The sequence below is a fragment of the Ornithorhynchus anatinus genome, chromosome 3 (assembly GCF_004115215.2).
Source record: "Ornithorhynchus anatinus isolate Pmale09 chromosome 3, mOrnAna1.pri.v4, whole genome shotgun sequence".
In the NCBI taxonomy this organism is placed as follows: Eukaryota; Metazoa; Chordata; class Mammalia; order Monotremata; family Ornithorhynchidae; genus Ornithorhynchus; species Ornithorhynchus anatinus.
The window spans coordinates 86316151-86341197 of record NC_041730.1 but is presented as its reverse complement, the minus strand read 5'-3'; the positions used below and the strand labels follow the sequence as shown (position 1 = coordinate 86341197).

Here is a 25047-nt window from a genome sequence, read left to right as displayed (position 1 = left end):
AATGGTCAGACCTATCAGCTCTGCATCATTCCCACTTCCTTCCTGTTGAAGACAATGGTCAGACCTATCAGCTCTGCATCATTTCCCACTTCCTTCCTGTTGGGGACTTTGGGGGAGATGGGCCAGAGAAGTGGGAGAGGAAGGCTCTCCAGCTTTGTCTTTTCCTGTGAGGCCCCAAGTGTTGTCAGAACCAACAGGTGAGCAGAGAAGCAGGGTGACCTAATGAAAAAAGCATAGAACGGGAAGTCAGGGGACCTGGGTTCTAATTCCAGTTCCGCGACTAGGCTGCTGTGTGACCTTGGACAGTTTACTTTTCTATGCTGCAGTAACCTCATCTGTAAAATGGGGATGAATACCCAGCCTCAATCAATCATTGGTATTTATTGAGCACTTACTATTGCAGAGCAGTGTACTAAGAACTTGGACGAGCTCAATACAACAGAATCAGCAGACAAGTTCTCACTCATTTATTCATTCATTCATTCATTCATTCATTCATTCATTCAAACACATTTGTTGAGCTCTCACTATGTGCAGGGCAGTGTACTAAGTGCTTGAGAAAATACAAGAAAGTACTAAAGACAGACAATCCTTGCCCACAATGAGTTCACAGGCTGGGGGATGGGCTGGGGGGCAGGGGAGACAGATATCAGTACAAGTAAACTGAAAAATATGGAATGCTTCACAAATTTGCATGTCACTCTTGCGTAGATGCCATGCTAATCGTCTCTGTATCATTACAATTTTAGTATATGTTCTCCCTCCCCCTTATATGTGGGACAAGAGCTGTGTTCGATCTGATTGTCTTGTATCTACTGCAGTGCTCTGCATGCAGTGGCATCCTTGGCCTCCGAAGTTTGGGTCTGGACAGTTGTCTAGTCAGTTATATATATTAAGCACTTACTGGATACACAACACTGCTAAGTGCTAGGGAGGGTACAATACAACAGTAAACAGACACATTCCCTGCCCTCAATGAGCTTATAGTCTAGAGGAAGTTTGCTAGAGGCTAGCAACTGACCCTTCTTACTGCAGTCAACCCCGCAGTCTCTTTTGTCTTCTCATGCACTGTGATGGTCTCCCTATATTTATAAGGGAAAGGCCTATATTCTTCTTTGCTCCTGACTTTAGGGCTGGGCCATTCCTAAGTCACAGGCATCAAGGAGTCTTTTATCAGACTCTGGTCCCGGCCAGGCCCACTCAGATCCAAGGACATCATGCCCTCTGAATGCTGAGCCATCGGCAGCCAACCAAGGGCAGGTCAAGTCCGTCCTTACCGCCTCCCCCAGCACCAGCCGAGCCTCAGCTGCTTTCTTGTCTGAGATTCAGAGAGGGGCATGGAGAATCCCTCAGAGTCCAGAGGGTGGGGGGGCCTGGCCACCAAGGGATGGGTTTCTTCTGGTCAACAGAGGTCAAGCAAACTGAGTAATAGTCCTGTGGGCTTCACAGCGTTTTTTCCCCAGTGTCCTAGCAGATGCTGGCTCTTCCCTTTCCCCGGCTCCTGTCCCTAGCGAGGAGCAGGGAATTCACTTTCCTTTGCTCTGATGAGTGGCAATGTCACTTTCACTTTCCCATTTCCATCCTCTCTTTACTCAGCTGGTCAGCTGCCTCCTGCCCATCACAGCTGGGAATAGAGCTGGGTTCAGACCAAGGACACTCAGCCCAGGTGCAGGGGGAGAGAAAGGGAGAGGGCAGAGGGGAGAGGTGGGTGAGGACAGAGCAGGAAGAGGGGAGAGGGCACAGAGGAGAGAGAGCGGAGGGGAGAGACTAGAGTGGAGGGGAGAGAAGAGAGTAGGGAGAGAGGAGAGGGGGAGAGGAAAGAGAGAGAGGGGAAGGGGGGGAAGAGAGGAGAGAGGGAGCAGGAGAGAGAGGAGAGGAGACAAGGAAGAGGAGAGAGTGGAAAGCTGAGAGTAGAGAAAGTGGAGAGGAGGGTAGGAAGAGAGAAAAGGGCAGAGGGGAGAGGAAAGTGGAGAGAGGGGAAAGGAGAGAGGAGAGAAGGGAAAGAGGAGAAACCAGGGAGAGAGGAGAGTTCAGAGAGGAAAAAGGGGACAGAGGGAGAAAGAAGAGAGAGGAGAGAAGAAACGGGAGAAAAGAGAGGAGAGAGGGGAGAAAAGGGAGGGGAAAAGGTGGAGGATTCAGGGGAGGAGAAGAGGAGAGAGGAAGGATAAGAAGAGAGAGAGGAGTGGGAGGGAGGGAGGGGAGAGGAAAGAGGCTAGAGGAGAGTGGGAAGAAGAGAGAAGGGAGAGAGGGGAGAGAGGGGAAAGGAGAGGAGAGAGGAGAGAAGAGATGGAGGAGAGGAGAGATGAGAGAGGAAAGAAGAGAAAGGGGATGTGGGGGGATGATAGAGGGGATGGGAAGAGGAGGGCGGGGGAGGGAGGGGAGAGAGGAAAGAGGCCAGAGGAAAGAGAGGAGAAGAGACAGGGAGAGAGAGAGAGGAGTGCAGAGAGGAGAAGGGAAAGATGGGAGAGGAGAAATGGGAGAGGAGAGAGGCCAGAGGGGAGAGAAAGGAAAAAGGGAGAGGAGAGAGAGAGGAAAGGAGAGAGTGGGGCCAAGGTGGCATCACCTCTGACTAACCCTGTGGTTTTCCACAGTGCCCCTGCTGGGCCCTCTGCAGCTCTCACTGTGGCAGGCACTAGCTGAACCCAAGGTGACCAGTCACCAACAGGGAAAGGCGAGAGGTACCCTTTTTCCCTCCCCCACCCTCCCCCTGCTTTAAATGGGAAGGGGGTGGGACATTTGAAGGGAAATCAGGGAGGCGATTGATTGTGGGCAGCCAGGAGATGGGGGAGATGATAATAATAAAAATAATGTTGTTATTTATTAAGCGCTTACTATGTGCAGAGCACTGTTCTAAGCGCTGGGGTAGATACAGGGTAATCAGATTGTCCCACGGGTAATCAGGTTGTCCCACGGGAGGCTCACAGTCTTAATCCCCATTTTACAGATGAGAGAACTGAGGCCTAGAGAAGTTAAGTAACTTGCCCAGAGTCACACAGCTGACAAGTGGCAGAGCTGGGATGCACCAGGAGAGATACCGAAGGCTGCCATTCTCCCTCTAACTCGCCCTGGACCACAAATACTGTCTGCCAACTCTCAAGGCAACAGGTAGACTGCCCACTGTCCCCCAGCTGACTGAAGAACAGAGTCAGATCCAGGGAGAGCCAGCCACTTCGGCAAAGCCACCCAAGCAAATTCATGGTCCTTGAGTTTCTAGCCTGTACTTAGCCACCTCAGGGATGGCTGTTTCAGAAGATGAGCCATTTGGAAGTACTGTGACAGGGAGATAATAACAATAATAACAAAATAATAATATGATAATAATAATTGCGCTTTTGTGTTTAGTACTTACTATATGCCAAGCACTGGGGTAGATACACAGCAGTCAAACTAGGCATATTCCCTATCCTATACAGGGATCACAGTCTAAGGGGGCAGGGGAAATTTAAAACCTTATTTTACAGATGAGGAAACTGAGACCCAAAGAAGGAAAGTAACTTGCCCAAGATGGTTTCTGTCCCAGATCTTTGTGGGACAGCCCCCAGGAGAGAAAGATCTTGCCCCAGAGCCACAGAGATTGGTGACATACTCTCTGCCCAGACACCGCCACCCTCCTTCCCCCCACACACACCACCCCACCATCCCACCTGGGCACTGGGCAGTGACTCCTGCCTCCTACCCTGGGGCCTGAGACTCGACCTCTTCAGCGTGGACCCACCCAGCCTGTGCTCTTGCTCACCCGTGGGAAGAAGTGTCTGGGGCAAGACCACCAGGATCTCCCCCAGAGGGGTCGTGAAGCACCAATATTAACAGGAAGAGGAAGAGAGAGTAACGATACCAGCCCAGGGAGCAGTCCCCAGGCTCCCTTCCAGGGGATCTGTCCACTCATTAACCTGCTAGTGATCCCAGCAGGCCACCTCAGTTCCTATCGGCAGTCTCTCCTCCAGGATGTAGGTCAACATAGCCTGTCCTGTGTGATCAGCCCCCACTGAGGCTACAGCTGCTCTGAGGCTTTCAGTGTCCTGGGGAACTGGATCAAAGAAACTCCCACCCCGACCCCATCCTAGCCAATTGCTTCTGCTCCACTATAACTGCAGTGGTGCTGGCTGGATGGGAAGTGGGGAGTGTCCATGACATCTGCATGGCCCGAGGGACCCCAGATTTCCTGTTGGCAGTGAGACCTGCAGAGAGCTGGAAATAATAGTAATGATGATGATGGTGGTAATACTTGCTAAGTGCTTACCGTGTGCTAGGCACTGTGCTAGGTGCTGGGGTACATACAGTGCAATCAGTTTGGACACAGTCCCTGCTCTCCATAGGGCTCACAACCTAAGGGGGAAGGAGAACTGTTATAGAATCCCCATTTTACAGATAAGAAACAGGAACAAGTTGATAAAGTGACTTGCCCAAATTTACACAGCAGGCAAGTAGCAGAGTTGGAATTAGAAAGCAAGTCTCTTGACTCCAAGTTCCATGGAACAGAGAGAGGGAGAAAGAAAGAGAGGGGGAGAGAGAGAGAGAGAGTGTGTGTGTGTGTGTGTGTGAGAGAGAGAGAGAGAGAGAGAGAGTGTTTGAGAGCACTGTCCTTTACCATTGAAAGACAATATACAGAAGAGGGTGGGCCACAGTCAGTTGTGCAAATACAGAAAAAGTCATCCCAGTCATTAATCAGCTTTCCCAGCCTATATTTTTCCCAGGAAGCAGCCAACAGGTAAAATGAATCCCAAATCTTAGGACAAGAACAGTCCAGCTCATGCAGTCCCACTCCCTGCCTCCCCAGTCTGGTTGCACAATGTGTAGAAAACTTTTGCTTTGTCCAGAGTTTCCCATCTTTTGCTCCCAGAAAGTTCTTCCCACTCTCTACTTTAAATCCCTCATGCTGCTGCTTAAACTCATTTCCTTTTATGGGGCCTCTGGGAGGAAAACCAAGTGTTTTTGGCTCTGTCGACTAATGGTGGTGGTGTGAATGGCTCAAGGCGACAGAACAGTGGAGAGAGGATGAGCCAGGGGTGGGGCCTAGAAGGTCAAACATGACTGTAAATTTCATCTGTACTGGCTTTGGAGGTAGAGAACAGAGAAAAAGTGGGAAAAGCTCAAGCCAGCCACAAGGTTCTAGAGGTGGGGAGGGAGATAAGAGGAGAGTAGTCCTCAAACCAACGAGGCGGGCTTGGATTCATGAAGACAGGAGAATGCATGAGATCAGGAACTCATTTGTTAAATCTGTCTTTTAGTGAGAAAAATGAAGGAAAGAAATTTGGGCCATTAGGAAGTAATGAAGATTGCAAACAGAGAGCTAGTGACTTCCATCTGGGTGGTGGAATAGGACAAATGGAAAATGTGGAATATGTTCAGAGCAGCGTGTCCTGGAACAGGCGGCCAAGGGATTGGCAGGGATCAGCTAATGGGCAGCTGTCAGGAGTCTCTGAGAAGCGAGGGGAGGTTGGGGTGGTGCAGAGGGACGGCCAAGCGGGGCTGCGTTCCAGGAGGCAGAGAGAGATGGGAGGTGACGGGTTTCCACGTCCAGACTAGAACGTGCAATTATGCGCGGCTCACCTCACCAAACCCTGGAGTGGACAGCTTTCCTGAAAGTTCCCAGGATCCCAGATGATTGCATGGAGTTTCACAGGCATGGGTCTTTGGGGGTAGGGGCGAGGGGCTTGCAGGAATTGGCGACTTCCTGTATGATGTTACCAAGGTCAGGGTATATGGGAAGCAGCAGAGCCATCTTTGGTGAGCCCATAATAAGCCACCTTATTGTTTGTGATCCCATGAATAACAACAAAGGCAGAGACTTTGTGAAGACACTGATGGGCTCTACCTGAAACAGGAGATTGCTGGCCTGTGGGGACAGAGCATGGAGGGTGGTGGGGTTTTCTCTCCTTGTTCTATCTGGTAGCGGGCCTGGACCAATCGATGACTTTCAAGTGGAGCCCTAGCTGCCATGCATAAGGCGGATAAAAGGTGGTTGCTTTGAAGCACACAGTCTCTCACAGGGAGCACTTGGAGGCATTCATTCATTCAATAGTATTTATTGAGCGCTTACTATGTGCAGAGCACCGTGCGGCGCTTGGAATGTACAAATTGGTAACAGAGACAGTCCCTGCCCTTTGACAGGCTTATAGTCTAATCGCGGGAGATGGACAGACAAGAACAGTAGCAATAGGCATGCAAGGGGAGCACTTAGAAGCGGCACAGAGGGAAGCACCTGCAGGAGCAGCACTTGGAAGTAGAAAGAAGAAACACGGGCAGAACGGGTTCCTTTGCCCACAGACTAGTATTGGCCCCTTGGTGGAGCGAAATGAGCGATTGTACGTATGTGTCACTCCCTTGAATGTTGGCAAAACTAAGTAAAAAACTTTTCAGAGTAACCTTGGTGATCAGAGGTGTGGTTTGACTTCTTCCTCCAGTCCAGGAAGGTCCTGGTCGGTACGAACCTGGGGGCTTGGCCACTGACCAGCTTCTCCCCCTAAGAACTGTGTGGGGTATTCCCCGATGCAACTGGGAAAATCCAGCAGACCATGTCAGATACCAGTCTGACAGCAAGCTGCATCTGTTTCCTCTCTGGTCTCCCTCCCTCCAGTTTCTCTTCTCCCTAGTCCACATGTCACTATTCTCTCTGGATCATTTTTCTAAATCATCATTCTGCACATTTCCCCACTTCCCAAATCCTCCCATGGTTGTCCATCCCTCTCTGCATCATGCAGAAACTCCTTACCATAGGCTTCAAGGCACTCAATCAGCTCTCCCCCTCCTATCTAATCTCACTCCTCTCCCACTACACCCCAGCCCGCAATCTTTGTTCCTCTCGAGCTAACCGACTCACCATGCTCTCTTCTCTCTCATCATTGACTTCTTTCTCATGCCCTACTTCCTGCCTGGAACTCCCTCGCCCTTCACAAGCAATGTATCATAGCTCTGCACATCTTCAAAGCTTTTATGAAATCACATCTCCTCCAGGTGGCATTCCTTGATTATCTGCTCATTTCCCCACCTTTTATCCCCCCCTGCCCTTCAGCCTTCCACTCCATCTAATTACTTAATTTACCCCAGTGGCACATAGGGACACATCTAATATATTCTATTACTTTCCTGATTTGTAATTTTAATGGTACCTTTTTATGTGTCAAACACTGTTATAAGTACTGGGCTAGGTTCAGGTTAATTAGGTTGGATACGATCCCTGTCCTGTATGGGGCTCACAGCTTAAGTGGGAGGGAGACAGATATTGAATCCCCATTTTACAGTTGAGAGAGCTGAGGCAGAGATAAGTTAAGTGACTTGCCCTAGGTCACATGGCAAGCAATTGGCAGAGTTGGGTTTAGAACCCAGGTCCTCTGACTCCCAAGCATGTGCTTTTTCCACTAGGGCACAGTGCTTCAAGTGCCCTCATTAGGCTAAAAGATCCTTGGGGGTAGGGATCGCCTTCTAAATCTTCTTCTATATTCTGTATTTTGTAGAATACAATTGATGAATTGACTAACGTCCTTCCTGCACCTTCAAAGCCCTGCTAAAGAGAGATCTCCTTCAGGAGAGGTTATCCCAGATCGCTCCTCATCAACCCTCTCAGCATTCGTATGGACCTCTGCTTATTTCAACCATTTCTTCATATTTGGCCTACTTTTCTTGTTAGGGGGAGCTGTGATTTCCCTCTTCTCCCCATTTTATGTATACAATCTCCACTTTTCTGTCTCTCTCTTTAGACTTTAAACCCTTTGAGGGCAGGGCCTGCGTCATGACTCCTATTTTCATTGTGTGCTTCCAAGTGCTTTCTGCTCTCCTTTCTACTTACACTATAAGCCCCATGTGGGACAGGTACTTGCACTTGACCTGATTAACTTGTTTCTACCCCAGCACTTAGAACAGTGCTTGATGCGTAGTAAATACCTAAGTACCTAGTGCAGAGTAGGCACTCAATAAATACTGATATTAAGTAATGAGTACAAGGGTGATGATAATGATGATGTCCTCGTGATGTGAGATAGAAAGCAACCCTTAGCCACTGATTAGGAGAGTTGATAATAATAATAATTATTATTGTAGTATTTGCTAAGCTCTATGTGCTAGTCACTGTACTAATCACCGGGGTAGATACAAGAGAATCAGGTCAGACCCAGTCCCTGTCCTACATAGCACTCACAGTCTTAATTCCCATTTGACAGATGGAGTAACTGAGGCACAGAGAAGTGAAGTGACTTGCCCTAAGCAGACAAGTGGCAAATTCATGACTAGAACCCAGGTCCTTCTGACTCTCAAACCCATGATCTATCTACTCCACCACGACCACATTACGAGAGTATCACTATGGAATTCTCCTTGTCACCCACCTGCACCGACCTCTTCCCCTCAGAGCCTCCCCTGACTTTGAGGAGATTGAATCCTTGCAATTCAGGGTTGCATTGAGACTCCCAGGCCCGTGCTGGGGCACACCACATATTCGATCTCTCACCAAGTCCTGTCGGTTCAACCTTCACAACATCACTGAAAACAGTTTGTGAGCCCGTCATTGGGCAGAGATTGTCTCTATCTGTTGCCAAATTGTACACTCCAAGTGCTTAGTACAGGGCTCTGCACATAGTAAGCACTCAGTAGATACTAATGAATGCATACCCTTTCTTTTACATTCAAACTGCTACCATCTTAATCCAAATACTTTTGCTACTGCCCCTTGATTACTGCATCAGCCTCCTTGCTGACCTCCCTGCCTCCTGTCTCTTCCAACTTCGGTTCACACTTCCCTCTGCTGCCTGGATCATTTTTCTACAAAACCATTCTGTCTGTTTCCCCACTCCTCAAGAACCCCCAGTGGTTGCTCAACCACTGCTGCATCAAACAGAAACTCCTTACCAGGCTTTAAAGCACTCAATTACCTTGCCCCAATTTACCTCACCTTGCTGCTCTACCTCTACATTACAGCCCACACATTTCATTCCTCTAATGCCAACTCACTATACTCACTATACCTCAATCTCCTCTATCTTGCCCACATCTCCTCTATCTGACTCTTAGCCCACATTCTGCTTCGGGCCCGGAACTCTCTCCCCCTTCACATATGACAGATGATTACTCTCCCCACCTTCAAAGCCTTATTAAAAGCACATCTCCTCCAAAAGACCTTCCCAGACTAAAGCCTCATTTCCTCTTCTCCCACTCCGTTCTGCTTCACCCTTGTACTTATGTACGTAGCCGGGCTTCAAGGCCCTCCATCCCCTTGCCCCTTCCTACCTCACCTCCCTTCTCTCTTTCTACTGCCCACCCCGCATGTTCCACTCCTCTCCCACTCACCTCCTGTCACCTGTTCGGGCTTTGGAGTCAGGGCTCATGAGTTCGAATCCCAGCTCTGCCACTTGTTGGCTGTGTGACTGTGGGCAAGTCACTTAACTTCTCTGTGCCTCAGTTCCCTCATCTGTAAACTGGGGATTAAGACTGTGAGCCCCACGTGGGACAACCTGATTCCCCTATGTCTACCCCAGCGCTTAGAACAGTGCTCGGCACATAGTAAGCGCTTAACAAATACCAACATTATTACCTGTTCACACCCTGGCCCCCGTCCTCCCACTGTCCTGGAATGCCCTCCCTCCTCACCTCCGCCAAACTAACTCTCTTCCCCTCTTCAAAGCCCTACTGAGAGCTCACCTCCTCCAAGAGGCCTTCCCAGACTGAGTTACCCCTTTTCCCTCTGCTCCCTCTGCTCCCTCTCTACTCCACCTCTGCCCTCTGCTCCCTCCCCCTTCCCCCTTCACCTCTCCTCAGCTAAACCCCCTTTCCCTCTGCTCCTCCCCCTCTCCTTTCCCCTCCCCTCAGCAGGAGAAGCAGCGTGGCTCAGTGGAAAGAGCATGGGCTTTGGAGTCAGAGGTCATGAGTTCGAATCCCAGCTCTGCCACTTGTCAGCTGTGTGACTGTGGGCAAGTCACTTACCTTCTCTGGGCCTCAGTTACCTCATCTGTAAAATGGGGATTAAGACTGTGAGCCCCACGTGGGACAACCTAATTCCCGTGTCTACCCCAGCACTTAGAACAGTGCTCTGCACATAGTAAGCGCTTAACAAATACCAACATTATTATTATTATTCACTATGCTCATTTGTATATATTTTTATTACCTTAATTATTTTGTTAATGAGGTGTACATCCCCTTGATTCTATTTATCATGACTATGTTGTCTAGTTTTTGTCCATCTGTCTCCCCCATTTAGACTGTGAGCCCGTCATTGGGCAGGGATTGTCTCTGTTGCCGAATTGTACATTCCAAGTGCTTAGGATAGTGCTCTGAACTTAGTAAGAGCTCAATAAATACTATTGAATGAATGAATAATTTATTTACATTAATATCTGCTTCCCCCTCTAGATTGTAAGCTCACTGTGGACAGGTAACCTGTCTAACTTTGTTATAATGTACTCTTCCAAGCATTTAGTACACTGCTCTGCAAATAAGCTCTCACTAAATATGATTGATAGATTGATTGATTGATACCCAGGGAGCCTGAGTTTTAATCCTAGCTCAGCCACCTGCTTGCTGGCAAGTCACTTCACTTCTCTGGGCCTCAGTTTCCTCATCAGTCAAATGCTCCCACTTGCTCATAGACTGTGAGCCCCATGTAGGGTAAGGAATGGTTCTCATCTGATTGTCTCCTATCTGTCCCAGGGCTTGGCACACAGTAAACTCTTAACCAATATTTTTATTAATTCAATTGTATTTATTGAGAGCTTACTGTGTGTAAAGCACTGTACTAAGCGCTTGGGAGAGTACAATATAATAATACACAGACACATTCCCTGTCTACAACACGCTTACGGTCTTTCATTCCCCTCTTCCTCCCCCCATCCAACCTGGCCCCCCTGTTTTGAAGCCATCCCTCCCTTAGAAGCAATATGGGCTAGTGGAAAGAACTCAAGACTGGGATTCTTAAGAACTAGGCCCAGCCCTGCTACTTGCCTGCTGTGTGGCCCTAGGCAAGACACTTCTCTATGTCTCAGTTTCCTTACCTGCAAAATGGGGATTAAATAGAGATTAAATATCTGTTCTCCCTCCCCACAAGACTCTCCCTCCCCACAAGACCATGAGCCTTGTGTGGGACAGAAGCTGTATCCAATCTGCGTATATCTATCCCACAATTAAAAAAAAAATAAATGTTGTTATTTGTTAAGCGCTTACTAGGTGTCAAGCACTGTTCTAAGCGCTGGGGGAGATACAGGGTAATCAGGTTGTGGGGCTCACACACTTTTAATCCCCATTTTACAGATGAGGGAACTGAGGCACAGAGAAGTTAAGTGACTTGTCCACAGTCACACAGCTGCCAAGGGGCAGACCTGGGAGTCGAACTCATGACCTCTGACTCTGAAGCCCAGGCTCTTTCCACTGAGCCATGCTGCTTCTTAGTACAGTGCTTGCCTTATAGTAAATGAATACTAAATATCACAATTATTATTATTATTTCTGTTTCACCACTTGTTTTCTTTGCGACCTTGGGCAAGTCACTTTACTTCTCTATGCCTCAATCCCCTTATCTGCAAAATGGAATTTCAATACCTGTTCTCCCTCCTACTTAAATTGTGAGCCCCATGTGGGACCTGATTATCTTGTATGTACCCTGGCATTTAGCTCATAATAAGCACTTAACAAATACCATGGTTATTAATTATTATTATTATTATTAATACCTGTTCTCCCTCCTTCCTAGATTGTGAGCCCAGTGTGGGGCGGGGACTGGTTCAATCTGATTGTATTATATCTACCGCAGTGTTTGGCACACAGCAAGCATATAACTAATTCTGAAATTACTATTGCTAATGATTAGGAGTCAGAAACATTCTCATTGGGCCCCCCTGTGGTTCCAGTTTCATTTGGACCCCACCTAGTTTCTCCTTTTTGCTCCCAGAAGCCTGGGCCACACCTCTGGCCCAGGGGGAAGAAGAGGGGCCTCCTCTTCCAAGAGGCCTCCAGTTCTTCTCTGCAACCGTCATGGAGCTGGCTCAAAGGAGGCCAGTGATCGGTCGCAGCTTCCATCGTGAGCCCCATCAAACAGTGCTGGTCTAGGAAAATGACAGGGAAAGCAGTTCCAAAGAGTCATCGATTGGTGGGAAATAAATAAATAAGGAAGTGAGGGAGAGGGGCCAAGTTAGAAGTTGAGCATCAGTGTTGAACCTCACATTTTAACTGTGAGATTGATTCTGAATGAAAGCTCCCTTAGAATGAAAATCAATTTCCCCTTTCCTATTGTGGCTGTGATTTTAAAAGAAATGTCCCTTTCCTGACCAGTTCCTTGAAAATCCAGGGCAGGGAAGAAATTGGGGCAGGAGGGTAGGTGAATCCATCCCGAGCTCATCCCTGGTGGGTGGGCCATGGGAAGGAGGCTATGGTGATAAAGGTAACTAACTCTCTGGAACTATGGCCAAGTGCTTCCTTGACAATAATGTGCAACAGGAATAAATGAATGAATGGATGAATCCAGTCATCTGAAAGTAGAATACTGCATGTCTATTACGAGGCAAGTGTTATCATGTAGCTCATCCACACTCTGTGAATCCAGTCTTCTCCACAATACCATCCTTCTCCTCCCCTTCCTCCTCCTCGACATCTTCATTTTTCTCCTTTTCCTCCTCCTTTCCATCCTGGTTGCCATCAGCAGAGTGATACTAAACTCATTCCCTATGGTGCTTTTCCTGAATTTGGGATTTAAAAGGGTTGTTGCTTTGCTGTTGAGTTGGAGGATGTGAGTGTGGGTTATGTGAATTTCTGTCTACTCCAGCTTCATCATCTAGCTGCTTCTCATTCTCCTGCCTCTGACCTCTTGCTCACTGTTTGTCCTCCCTGGAATTTCCTCTTGCTTCAAAGCTTTTAGACCAAGGTTCTCCCCATCATCAAAGCCCCCCTAAAATCCCACCTCCTCCAAAATGCTCTCCCCAATTCATTTCCAGTACCCTACTGTGTCCACCCAACAGCCATCCTTTGTACATAAGTGTATATATTGATCCTCAGCACTTAGGTACTTATGTATATTTAATTGCACGTGCAATTATGAATTCAGCTCTCTCATCCTCACATAACCAACGCTATGACTATTGTATCCTTGGTCTACCCCCACTACCACTATTTATTAGTTAATTTATGTTTTCCCTGTCTCTCCATTGGATTGTAAGTTCTTTGAGTGTAAGAACTTTTTTTCTTGTGGTATAGGGTCCCAAGCACTCAGTACAGAGCTCTGCATATAGTAGTTGCTCAATAAATGCCATTGATTGATGCTGCTCCTTTTCCTCACCCCTGCACAGTATATTCCTTATAACAACAACAGTAACAATAATAATATTTTTTAAACACTTACTATGTGCTAAACATTATACTAAGTGCTGGGCTAGATACAGTATATGCAATCTGGACATGTCCCTATCCCACCTGGGGCTCATAGGTAGGAGGGAGAACAGATATCGAAGGCTCATTTTTACAGATGAGATAACCGAGGCACAAAGAAGATAAATGCCTGTGGAAGGCTACACAGCAGGCAAGTGGCAGAGGGGATTAGAACCAGGTCCTCTGACTTTCAGGCCTGGGTTCTTTCCACTAAGCCATGCTGCTTCTCTTTTAGAGTGGAAGATTCTGGAGGGGAGAGGTGTAGGGTTAGAGGAGGGGAAAAGGGTTTGGGGGTGAGAGGCACACCTCCTTCTGATCTCTCTCTGGAAGGTTGCTCTGTTGAGAGTGCCTGGTGATGAGATGGATACCGTTCCCTCCCTATCCAGCTTATCTCCGCTAAGAACATAGGGAAGTAGCAAGGCATAGTGGATAGAGCACGGGTCAGGGAATCAGAAGGCCATGGGTACTAATACTGGCTCTGCCACTTGTCTGCTATGTGGCCTTGGGCAAGTTACCTCATTTCTCTGTGCCTCTGACACCTCATCAGTAAAATGGGGATTGAGACTGAGCCCTAGTCAGGACAGGGACTGTGTCCAACCTGATTTTCTTGTATCCACCCCAGAGCTTAGTACTGTACCTGGAATAAAGTAAGTGCTTAACAAATACCTTACTTATTATTATTATCTTTTTTAAGAGGCCTTGGCCCTGCCCCAAAAGAGTCCCTTGCTCTTATTCAGCAGTGTTTGTTTTTTTATGTCATTTGTTAAGCACTTACTATGTGCCAAGCACTGAACTAAGTGCTGAGGTAGATACAGTCCGTGTCCCACTTGTGGCTCATAGTTTTAATCCCCATTTTACAGAAGAGATAACTGAGGCAAGTGGCAGAGCTGGGATTAGAACCCAGGTCCTTTGGGCTCCCAGGCCCATGCTATATCTACTAGGCCTCACTCTTTCTAGTTGTTCCTGCATAGTCAGCCTGAGGATCCTCACATTAGGCTCCTGGTCTATTCTTTACTCCTCAGACCCCCATAATACACTAGGAGTTGACACCATAGGAACTAGTGCATGTGCATTTGTGTATGTGGGGGTTAACGACAACAAGAATTGCCAACCCACATCCCAGAAAAGGCTACAGTGAAATCCTGCTTGCCAAGACTGAGCGTCGCAAGCCAGTCAGGAACTATTCAGTCACTCTGAAACTGTGAAGCTGACATATCAGCCGCATAAAATGAATTTATTTAGTTAGGGGAGGTGTTAATTAAGAGCTCTCATTTATTGTGTCTTTGCAGACAGCTCTAGGGGACTCTGGGTTGTCAGCTCTGGTGACAGCAAAAAGCTAATGGCATCACAAGTTAATAATGGGATGATTCATGGAGAGGAGCAGAGAGGCAGAGAATACATCACTGGGGAAGGTGGGGAAGCTGGGGGAGGGGTGGGAGGGGCAGGGGCCTGGCCCCATAGAGCCGCATCTAGCTTTCCACAGGTGCGGAGCTGAATGGCCAGAGCTGGGAGGGGTAGGTTGAGGCTGAACCAGGAATTAAAGGCCACCGACTTCAACCTCAGGGACTCTCTCAGGGGCTGAGAACTAGAAAGGTCTGTCACCTTTGGGCTCTAGACTGGGTTGGGGGTGTGTAACAGCAGGATCTCTCTAACATTCTCTCTTCCTTTTTTTCTCTCTTCTCTCTCTCTCACTCTCCCTCTCTCCCTCCCCCTACCCGCTCAGGATCATGGAGGGAGAAGGAAGACTAGGTAGAAAGAAAAGGAGAGAGGGAGGGAAGAAGAGAAGCAGAAGCCTCCAGCCCAGTTACAGCAGGCCAGAGAGCAGGATTCCTGTCCCTTCACTTGGCCTCTAAACCTCCATCCCCACCCTCCACTGGCTCCCACAGCTCTCCCCACCCCATCCTTCTCAAAGCCTTTCCGAGGAACCCCCCCTCGGATGGTCTCCACCCATATGACCCCCACCATTATGGTGGCCAAAGGGGATGGGAATCAAACCCCGGTGCCTATGATGGCTGCCGGCAGGAGTGGATCGGTTGGTCTGAGCTTGTGCAGCCCAGTGCCCCCCTCTTGGTGATATGGCTGTCGACAGCAGGCTCCCTGCCCTCTTGGCACCGACTGTGCCTCTGCCCAGGCAGTAGGCCTGTCCTAATGTGTTGGCATGTTGATCGAAGTGGAAGACTCTGGATCTGGGCTCCGATGCCTGAAGCCTTTGTTCCCACACTTTCAAGGAGGGGCCAAGTCAGATCAATTAGTGTTTCTTGAGCAGCCCTGGGGCTAGTGGGTGCTCAGGATTCCAATGGAATCTGTGGTCAAAGGGCTCTGGTCTAAGGAGAAGGCAAGGTAAAACAGGGCCAGTGCTGTTAACAGGAACACAGGAGTGGCAAGAGAGCCTAGAGGGGTAGGGTGGATTCAGGTTGTGCTGAGGGGTCAGGCTATAACTCAGGAAGACTTCCTGGAGGCAGGTCCTCCTACCCCCCCCCCCCCCCAGTTCTAAGCATGGCCTATGAAAATGCCTGATTGGGAAAGGAACTGAATTCTCAGTGACCCAGAAGGAAGCAGATGATGGTAAGTCCAGCTGTCCCTCAGAGGGACCTGTACATGTAAAATGCTTTCAATCAGTCAGTCAGTCAGTGTTATTTACTGAGCCCTGTGTGCAGAGGACTGAATATTAAGTATTTGGGACAGTACAATATAATAGAGTTGGTAGACACATTCTCTGCCCATAAGGAGCTTTCTGACAGAGACAGGCTAACATGTGGGGAAGGAGGGAGAGGTTAGGAAACTTTCAGGAGATACTGGTGGGGAAAGAGGGGTCTGGAGCTAGCCTTGCAGATAAGCACCCCCAATTTACCAGCCCATACAGAGCAGCTCTATCTAATTGCACACCTTGGGCCAAAGGCCCTTCCTGAGACTGCTTTGGTATACAAAGCTCACCCCAAAGAGCAGGTCTCTGGTGGGGAAGCTGGGCTAGTGAAGGTGATAGTGGCAGAAGTTTGTGGATTTACACCTGTGACTCCTGGTGTCCACTGTACATTGAAGGTGTTAGCCTGTCTCTCTCTCCTAGTCTCTCTGTTTTTGGGCTGATTCTGTCCCTCTGGGATGGCCCCTGTCCTCCAGGATCTGCCCCTGCACCTAGGACCTGACTCTGACCCTTAAGACCTGCCTCTGTTACCCAGGATTTTCTCTTGTGCCTCAGGATCTGCCCTTGTCCCTCAGGATATGCTTCTCTCTTCCAGAATCTGCCCCTGTCTTCCAAGATCTACCCTTTTATTTTTTTAAATGGCATTTGTTAAATGTTTTAATATGTACCAGGCACTGTATTAAGTGCTGGGGTAGATGCAAGTTAATCAGGTTGGACCCAGTCCACCTCCCAAATAGAGCTCACAACTTTAATCCCCATTTTCCAGAGGAGGTAACTGAGGCACAAAGTAGACAAGTGGAGGAGCCCGGATTAGCATTCATTCAATCAAATTGATTAAATGCTTACTATGTGCAGAGCACTGTACTAAGCACTTGGGAAAGTACAGTACATCAATGAAGAGTGACAATCCCATGACTCCCAAGACCATGCTGCTTACCCCTCCAGCTGTGGGGTTGAGGCCTGTCTGTTGTCCCATGGCTGGCCAGTCCTGACATTGATGCCAGTAAAATCTGCTCTCCCAACCAGGCTTTTGGCAGCAATTGGTCCTTGGAGAGCACCCTGGACTTAAAATAAGGAGATGTGGGCTTTAGCACCAGCTCTGTCCTTACCCCAACCCCTGCCTGCCTGGGCACTTCCGCCCACTCTGGACCTCCGCTTTCCCACCTGCCAAAGGAGGAGAGTGTGACCTGCCCTTTCCCACCCCCCAGGAAAGGGCTTGTATCTACCCCAGGGCTTAGAACAGTGCTTGACACAAAGTAAGCACTTTATAAATACCATTATTATTATTGTTAGATCCTGTGACCCACATGGGGGGAGAGGGGGTGCTCTGGACAGGGAAGAGGAGGCCAACTGTGACTGCCACTAATGTGGATCGCCAGGAGGTAGCAATGCTGAGATGAGGGAGAGAGAGGGGAATTAACCAATGAGGAGCAAAGCAGCCAGTTGAGAAGCCAGCTTGTGGCATGGGCCCATCTAGTTCAGGTGGATGGGGGGAGGAGGAGGAGACCGGTGAAGACTTCTGTGTTCCTGGACGAAAATCTCAGCTGATGAAATCGACCTAAAGCTCAGGGTTGGGGATCTTCAGGGACACCTTCGGCTGACTGAGTAGACTTCCAATATCAGAATTTGAAGCCCAGAAGAAGGGTTTGCAGTTAGATGGATTGCTCTCCCCCAGCTCCTGGGACATTGATTCATTCATTCAATAGTATTTACTGAGTGCTCACTGTGTGCAGAGCACTGTACTAAGCACTGGGAAGTACAATTCAGCAACAAATAGAGACGATCCCTGCCTACAACGGGGTCACAGTCTAGAAGGGGGGACAACTGGAGATGCTGCTGAGGACAGTGGTTTCAATCTTTTTCTGAAACAGGCCCAGAGAAAGCAGTCAGTCTATCCAAGGCCACACAGCCAAGCAGTGGCGGAGTGAGTACCAGTTTAGCTCCCCAAGCCCCGGATGTTGGTGGCTTTGGTATTTTTTATGGTATTTATTAAGTGCTTACTATGGGCCAGACTTTGCACTAAGTGCTGGGGTAGATACAATCTAATTCAGGTTGGACACAGTTCATGTTCCACATGGGGCTCACAATCTTAATCCCCATTTTGCAGATGAGATAACTGAGGCACACAGAAGTGAAGTGACTTGCCCAAGGTCAAACAGCAGGCAAATGGTGGATCTGGGTTTAGAACCCAGGTCCTTCTGACTGCCAGGCCCCTGCTCTTCCCACTAGGCCACGCTGTTCACTATCTGCTGCCAGGTGACTTGAGAAGATTTCACTGGGACCCTGCAGCTGCCAGGCTGGACAATGCAAGGCTTCTGGACATCTGGGGGGTTGGACACAGGAGGGAGGCTGGAGAGAAGGGAGACTCAGCCAAATGAAAGGGTGGGAGAGAAGGAGGGGTGGAGGACAGGCAGGGGAATGGCAGAGGGTGGGAGTGAGTAGGAACATGAAAGAGGAGAGGTAGAGAATGTATGGTGTGAGTGGGTGTGTGCGTGAATTCATGTGTGTGTATGTGTGTGTGGGTGTGTGTGGGTGTGAATGTGTGTGTGTGGGTGTGGGTGTGGGTGTAGGAAACCTGGCAGAAAGCAGAATTATTTCTCTGGTGGCGAGAGGCATGAATTTGGTACAGCTGCCTGCCCTTCCCCACTTCAGTGACATCTTAGAATATTTCCTTTCTTGACAAGTCAGGCCAGCTATTATTAGCAATGGCAAGGCTAAATATGCTGCCATTTAGTGTACATCTGGACCACCGATAATAGAAACGAGCCCCAAACTGCCGCCCCCGGCCCCCGCTTCCTCACGTCTCCTCTCCTCACTCATCTCATTCCCGTGGCAGAGCCAAAAGTCTCCTGCTCCTCTGTGAAGGACACGGTGTCCCACTAGACAGTCTGAGGGAGCAGGGAGAAGAAGAGCAGGCAGCCGGGGGGTGAGAGTGGAGCATAGGGTCCTTCTTGAACCCATTCCTCATGGGATCTAAAATCTAAGCAAAGGATAAAGCACACAGGCCTGCATTTGGTGGGTTGGTCCTGCTTTTGGAGGGATGGTCATGTGTGTGGCAGGAATCGGAGTCCTGCTACTGTTCTGGTGGAAAGAGCACCACTGCTCTAGGAATCAGGAGACCTCAGTTCTGGTCCCAGCCCTGCCTATAGTTGGCTATTGTGGGCAAAGACCATATATACACATCACAATGAGCAGCACACCTGACCAGCAACTAGTTTGTGGCACTCTGTGTTGCAGCAGAAATGATCCTGGCAGGAACAAGAGAGTGTGAGAGGGCCACATAAACCAACTAATAATAATGTTGGTATTTGTTAAGCGCTTACTATGTGCCGAGCACTGTTCTAAGCGCTGGGGTAGACATAGGGGAATCAGGTTGTCCCACGTGGGGCTCACAGTCTTGATCCCCATTTTACAGATGAGGGAACTGAGGCACAGAGAAGTTAAGTGACTTGCCCACAGTCACACAGCCGACAAGTGGCAGAGCTGGGATTTGAACTCATGAGCCCTGACTCCAAAGCCCATGCTCTTTCCACTGAGCCATGCTGCTTCTAAGCTGTAATTAATTCCTTCACGTTGGCTCTCAGACTCAAAGTCTAGGAACCAAGGCCTATTTGTCATTCCTGACAGGAACTCTAGCAGTAGACAACATGATGCTTATTGCGTGTGTTCTTAATCAGTCAGTCAATTGTACTTATTGAGTGCTCACTGGTTACAGAGCACTGTACTAAGCACTTGGGAGACTGCAATATAACAGACACATTCCCTGCCCACACGAGCTTACAGTCTAGAAGGGGAGATAGACATTAATATAAATAAATTACAGATATGTACATAAGTGCTGTGGGGCTGGGATGGGGGATGAATAAAAGGAGCAAACCAGGGCGACGTAGAAAGGATTTCAAAAAAAGGAAAAGTGGGCTTAGTCAGGGGAAGCCTCTTGGAGGAGATGCGCCTTCAATAAGGCTTTGAATGTGGGGAGAGTAATTATCTGTCGGTTATGAGGAGGGAGGGCATTCCAGGCCAGAGGCAGGATGGGGGTGAGAGGCCAGCGGCTAGATAAAGGACACTGAGACACAGTGAGAAGGTTAGCATTAGAGGAGTGAAGTGTGCAGGCTGGGTTGTAGTAGAAGAGTAATGAGGTGAGGTAGGAGGGGGCAAAATGATTGAGTGCTTTAAAGACAATGGTGAGGAGTTTCTGTTTGGTGTGGAGGTTCATTCAATTGTATTTATTGAGTGCTTACTATGTGCAGAGCACTGTACTAAGCGCTTGGAATGTACAACCAGGCAACAGATAGAGGCAATCCCTGCCCAACAACTGGGTCACAGTCTAAACATGGATGGGCAACCAAGGAGGTTCTTGAGGAGTGGGGAAAAATGTCCTGAACGCTTTTGTAGAAAAATGATCCAACAGCAAAGTGAAGTATGGACTGGAGTGGGAAGAGAAAGGAGGTTGGGAGGTCAGCAAGGAGGCTGATACATTAATCAAGGCAGGGAAGGATAAATGCTTGGATTAACATATTAACATATTAACAATTTGGATGGAGAGGAAAGGGCAAATGCCATGTACTCATTGAACTAGGCACTTGGGAAATACCACTGAAACACCAGACAAGATCCTTGCCCACAGGAGTTTACACTCTAATGGAAGGGAGAAAGATCTGCCAGATTTCAGAGTCAGGAAATGCTTCTCTGCCCAGTAGCGTTGCCTACATCATCTGCCTAAAGTGCCATTCAGGACACATTTGTCCCCCCTCAAAACCTTTCATTATTTCTTCCATTAAACAGAGCTCTTGAATATTGACTTCAAGGTCTCTCTGCCTCTGCCAGCTGGTACCCTCTTTCCTTTCTACTCTCTTTTCTGGCTTACCCTTCCCGCCCCCCCAGCACTCCACCCCAGGTCACCTCCTAATCAATCAGTCAGTCGCAGAGGGGGATGGAGAGGCCCCTGAGGGAGGAGCAGGGGTTGGGGGTCTTCTGGCCCGATGTGGACAGCTGTTACCATTACTGCTGCCACCCGTGTCACAATCCCCCACCCTGGCAGCCCTTCCTGCCTCAAATAGAGGGAAAGTGGAGGAAAAATCGAAGTGACTCTGTCCCAGAGCCCACCCAGGGCCTTTCCCTCCAGATCTCCCAGCCCCTGGGGCTGACGTCCCTCTGGGGGACTGGGAATAGATTGGAGGGAGCTCCGGGAGGATATTTATGGGTGGAGGGGGGCAGAGAGGCTGCTCCAGCGAGAGCAAGGAGCTAGACTTTGGGGGCTGTGGGGGTGAGGGTGCCAGGCCAGGATCAGATTGCATCAGTGCTTAGTACAGTACCTGGCACATTGTAAGCAATTGACAAATACTATTATTGTTATTATCACGACTGGCAGATTCTTTCATTCATTCATTTAGTCATATTTATTGAGCACTTACTGTGTGCAAAGCACTACACTAAGCACGTGGGAGAATACAATATAACAATAAACAGACACGTTCCCTGACCACAGTGAGATGCCAATCACAGGGTCATGATTCAACTGTTTCTACTAAGGACCGGTAGATTTGTGAGGACGTCCAGACAAACTTGTAACCCAAACAAACGTCTCCTAAGGAAATCACACCCCCCGGCCCGGACCCCTATCCATATCTCCTGTTCTTTCTTTTTCCTGCTATCTGTAAATTATTTTAGCATCTGTCTCTCTCACTAGATTGTAAGCTCCCTGAGGGCAGGGATCATGCTTACTGACTCTATTGTACTCTCCCAAGCAGTGAGTACAGTATTCTGTCCACAGTTCAAGAAAGAGATGAGAGGTGGGAGACTCAAAAGAGATGCACAGTTTAGAAGATGAGTTTGGGATGTACTCTTTCCGTGCCTCACTAGGAGGCAGTGAGTGAAGAGAGCCAACATGAAAGGTGGGAAGACCTGGTGGGGAGCCTTAATCTATCAATTGATCAATTGCATTTATAGAGCACTTACTGTGCATACAGAGCACTGTACTAAGCATTTGAGAGAATACAGTATAACAGAGTTGGTGGACATGTTTCCTTGCCCACAATGAGCTTACAGTCTAAATAATAATAATCATGGTATTTGTTAAGCGCTTACTATGCCAAGCACTGTTCTAAGCAATGGGATAAATACAAGGGAATCAGGTTGTTCCACATGGGGCTCACTGTCTTAATCCCCATTTTATAGATGAGGGAACTGAGGCACAGTGAAGTTAAATGGCTTGCCCAAAGTCACCCAGCAGACAAGTGGCAGAGCAAGGATTAGAACTCATGTCATTTGACTCCCAAGCCTGTGCTCGTTCCACTAAGCCACGCTGCTTCTCCCAGGGGTTATGTGCATAAGTGCTGTGGGACTGAGGGACTGGTGAATAAAGGGTGCAAATCCAAGCTCATGGGTGATGCAGAAAGGAGTGGGAGAAAAGGAAATGAGGGCTTAGTCAGGGAAGGCGTCTTAGAGGAGATGAGGCCTCAATAAGGTTTTGAAGGTGGGGAGAGTAATTGTCTGTCAGATATTGAGAGGGTGGGCGTTCCAGGCCTGAGGCAGGACGTGGGTGAGAGAGTTAGGTGGTGAGTTAGACAAGATCAAGATACAGTGAGTAGGTTGTCATTAGAAGAGTGAAGTGTGTGGGCTGAGTTGTAGTAGGAAATCAGGGAGGTAATGTAGGAGAGGGCAAGGTGATTGAGGGCTCTAATGCCTATGGTTAGGAGTTTCTGTTTGATGCGTCGGTGGATAGTAAATCAATAGTAAGGGGGTTTTGTTTGATGTAGGAGTGAGTGGGTAGTCATTGGAGGCTTTCTGGAAGTTGATCTGTGTAGCAACATGTAATATAAATGGGGGGCCCAAGAGGGGGGCTGGAGTCAGGGAGACCAGTGAAGAGGTTGCTACAATAGTCTAACTACGATAAGACAAGGGCTTGGACAAGAATAGGAACTGTATTGATGGAGAGGAAGAGTCAGATCTGGGAGCTGCTGTAAAGAAAGAAAAGGTAGGACTTAGCAGTTGATCGAATACAAGGACTTAAAAAAGAGAGTGAAGGGTTGAGGATGACAACAAGATTGCAGGCTTCAGAGACAGGGAGGACAATAGTGTTATTGACGAAGATAGAAAAGTTTGGAGGAGGGAAGGGTTTAGAAGGAACGTTTTTGCCATTTTGAAAGCCTGAGCTGCTGGCAGTGGGACATTCAAGTGGAGATATCCCAGAGGCAAGATAAAATGTGGGATTATAGAGTAGTGAAAAGTCAAGGGAATCATATGCATAGTCAATCAATCAATCAGAGCACTGTACTGAGCACTTGGGAAAGTACAATACAATAGAGTTGGTAGGCACTAACTAACCCTGCTCACAAGGAGCTTATCACCTAAGGGGGAGACAGAAATTAAAATAAATTACAGGTAGAAGAATTAGAATAAAACAATATGTATATAAGTATTGTGGATCTGGGGTATCAAGGTGCTTCAGTCAATCAATCACATCTATTGATCGCTCAATCAATCAATCACATTTACTGAGCGCTTACCATGTGCAGAGCACTGTACTAAGTGCTTTTATTAATACGACACAACAATATAACAGACACATTCCCTGCCCACGATGAGCTTACCGTTTAGAGGGGCAGACAGAAGCTAATATAATTAAATTATGGACATGTACATAAGTGCTGTGGGGCTGGCAAGGGGGGATGAAGAAAGGGAGCAAATCGTGGTGACTCAGAAGGGTGGAAATTGAATGGAAGAAAAGGAAAAGAGGGCTTAGTCAGGGAAGGCCTCTTGGAGGAGATGTGCCTTCGATAAGGCTTTGTTGGCAGGGAAAGTAATTGTTTGTCGGATATGAGGAGGAAGGGTTTTGCAGACCAGTGGCAGGACATGTGTAAGAGGCTGACGGCGAGATAGATGAGATCGAGGTACAAAGAGTAGGTTGGCATTAGAGGAGTGAAGTGTGCAGGCTGGGTTGTAGTAGGAGGTGCTTATAAAGGTGCATAGTGTTCCAGAGGCCCGGACTGATAGGAGAAATGAGGACTTATGGAGGGGATGTGATTTTAATAAGGGTTTGTAGGCAGGGAGAGTGGTGGTCTGTCATGTATGAAGCGGGAGGGTGTTTCAGGCCAGAGGCAGGATGTGTGGGCAAGGGGTGGGTGGCGGGATAGATGAGATTCAAGTCTGGAGAGTAGGTTGGTGTTAGGGGAGTGGAGTGTGGGGGGTGGGTTTTAGTTGGAAATCAGTGGTGGGGTTTTAGTTGGAGATCAGTGGTGGTAGCTGAAGATATGCAAATGATGAGCTTCCTGAAAGAGTGAGTGTAGACTGAGAAGACTTGGGGAGTCAGAACAGAGTCTTGGTGACCCCACGGGTAGATGATGAGAGGTAGAAGAGGAGAACAGTGTTTGACACATAATATAATTTGACAAATAGAATAATTACCGGTAGTAATTATTAAGCACTTACTATGTGCAGAGCCCTGGCTGATTGCTTTGAGACAGTGAATGAGACAGAGAAGGATTTGGCTGGGAGGAAAAAAGACACCAGAGTGGTTACTGCATAAGGAAGACCGAAGTCTGAAAGTGTTTTAAGGAAAAGAGAGTAGTCCCTATGGTCAAAGGCAAGTGAAAGGTCATGGATTCCTACAGAATCAGAGTCCCTTGGACTTGGCAAGGGCTTGACCAGCAAAGGGCAAAACCCTGACTGGAGAGTCAAGAAAAAGTTGGCAGAGAGGAAGCGAAAGCTGTATCTATTTACAGCCCCAGGGTTTAGAGAGGAAAAGAACAAGGAGGAATGTAGCCTAGTGGAAAGAGGATGGGCTTGGTGGTCAAAGGAGCTCGGTTCTCATCCCAGCTCTGCCAATTGTTTGCTAGGTGACCTTGGGCAAGTCACTTAACTTCTCTGTGCCTCAGTTTCCTCAACTATAATATGAGGATCCTGTGAGCTGTGACCTGTGAGCTGTGACCTCCTTGTAGGGCAGAGACTGGATCTGAACTGAATAACTTGATTCTCCCCCAGCGCTTAGAAGAGTGCTTAACACATGATAAGTGTTTATTAATAATAATAATAATAAGGAGGTGAGAGTTGGAGGGGGCTGTAGG

General features: G+C 48.2%; 1 pseudogene; it reads right to left on the bottom strand.

The window, feature by feature from the left end:
• Window positions 1-666: 666 nt before the first annotated feature.
• LOC114810962 lies at window positions 667-781 on the bottom strand (annotated as a pseudogene).
• Window positions 782-25047: the final 24266 nt, after the last annotated feature.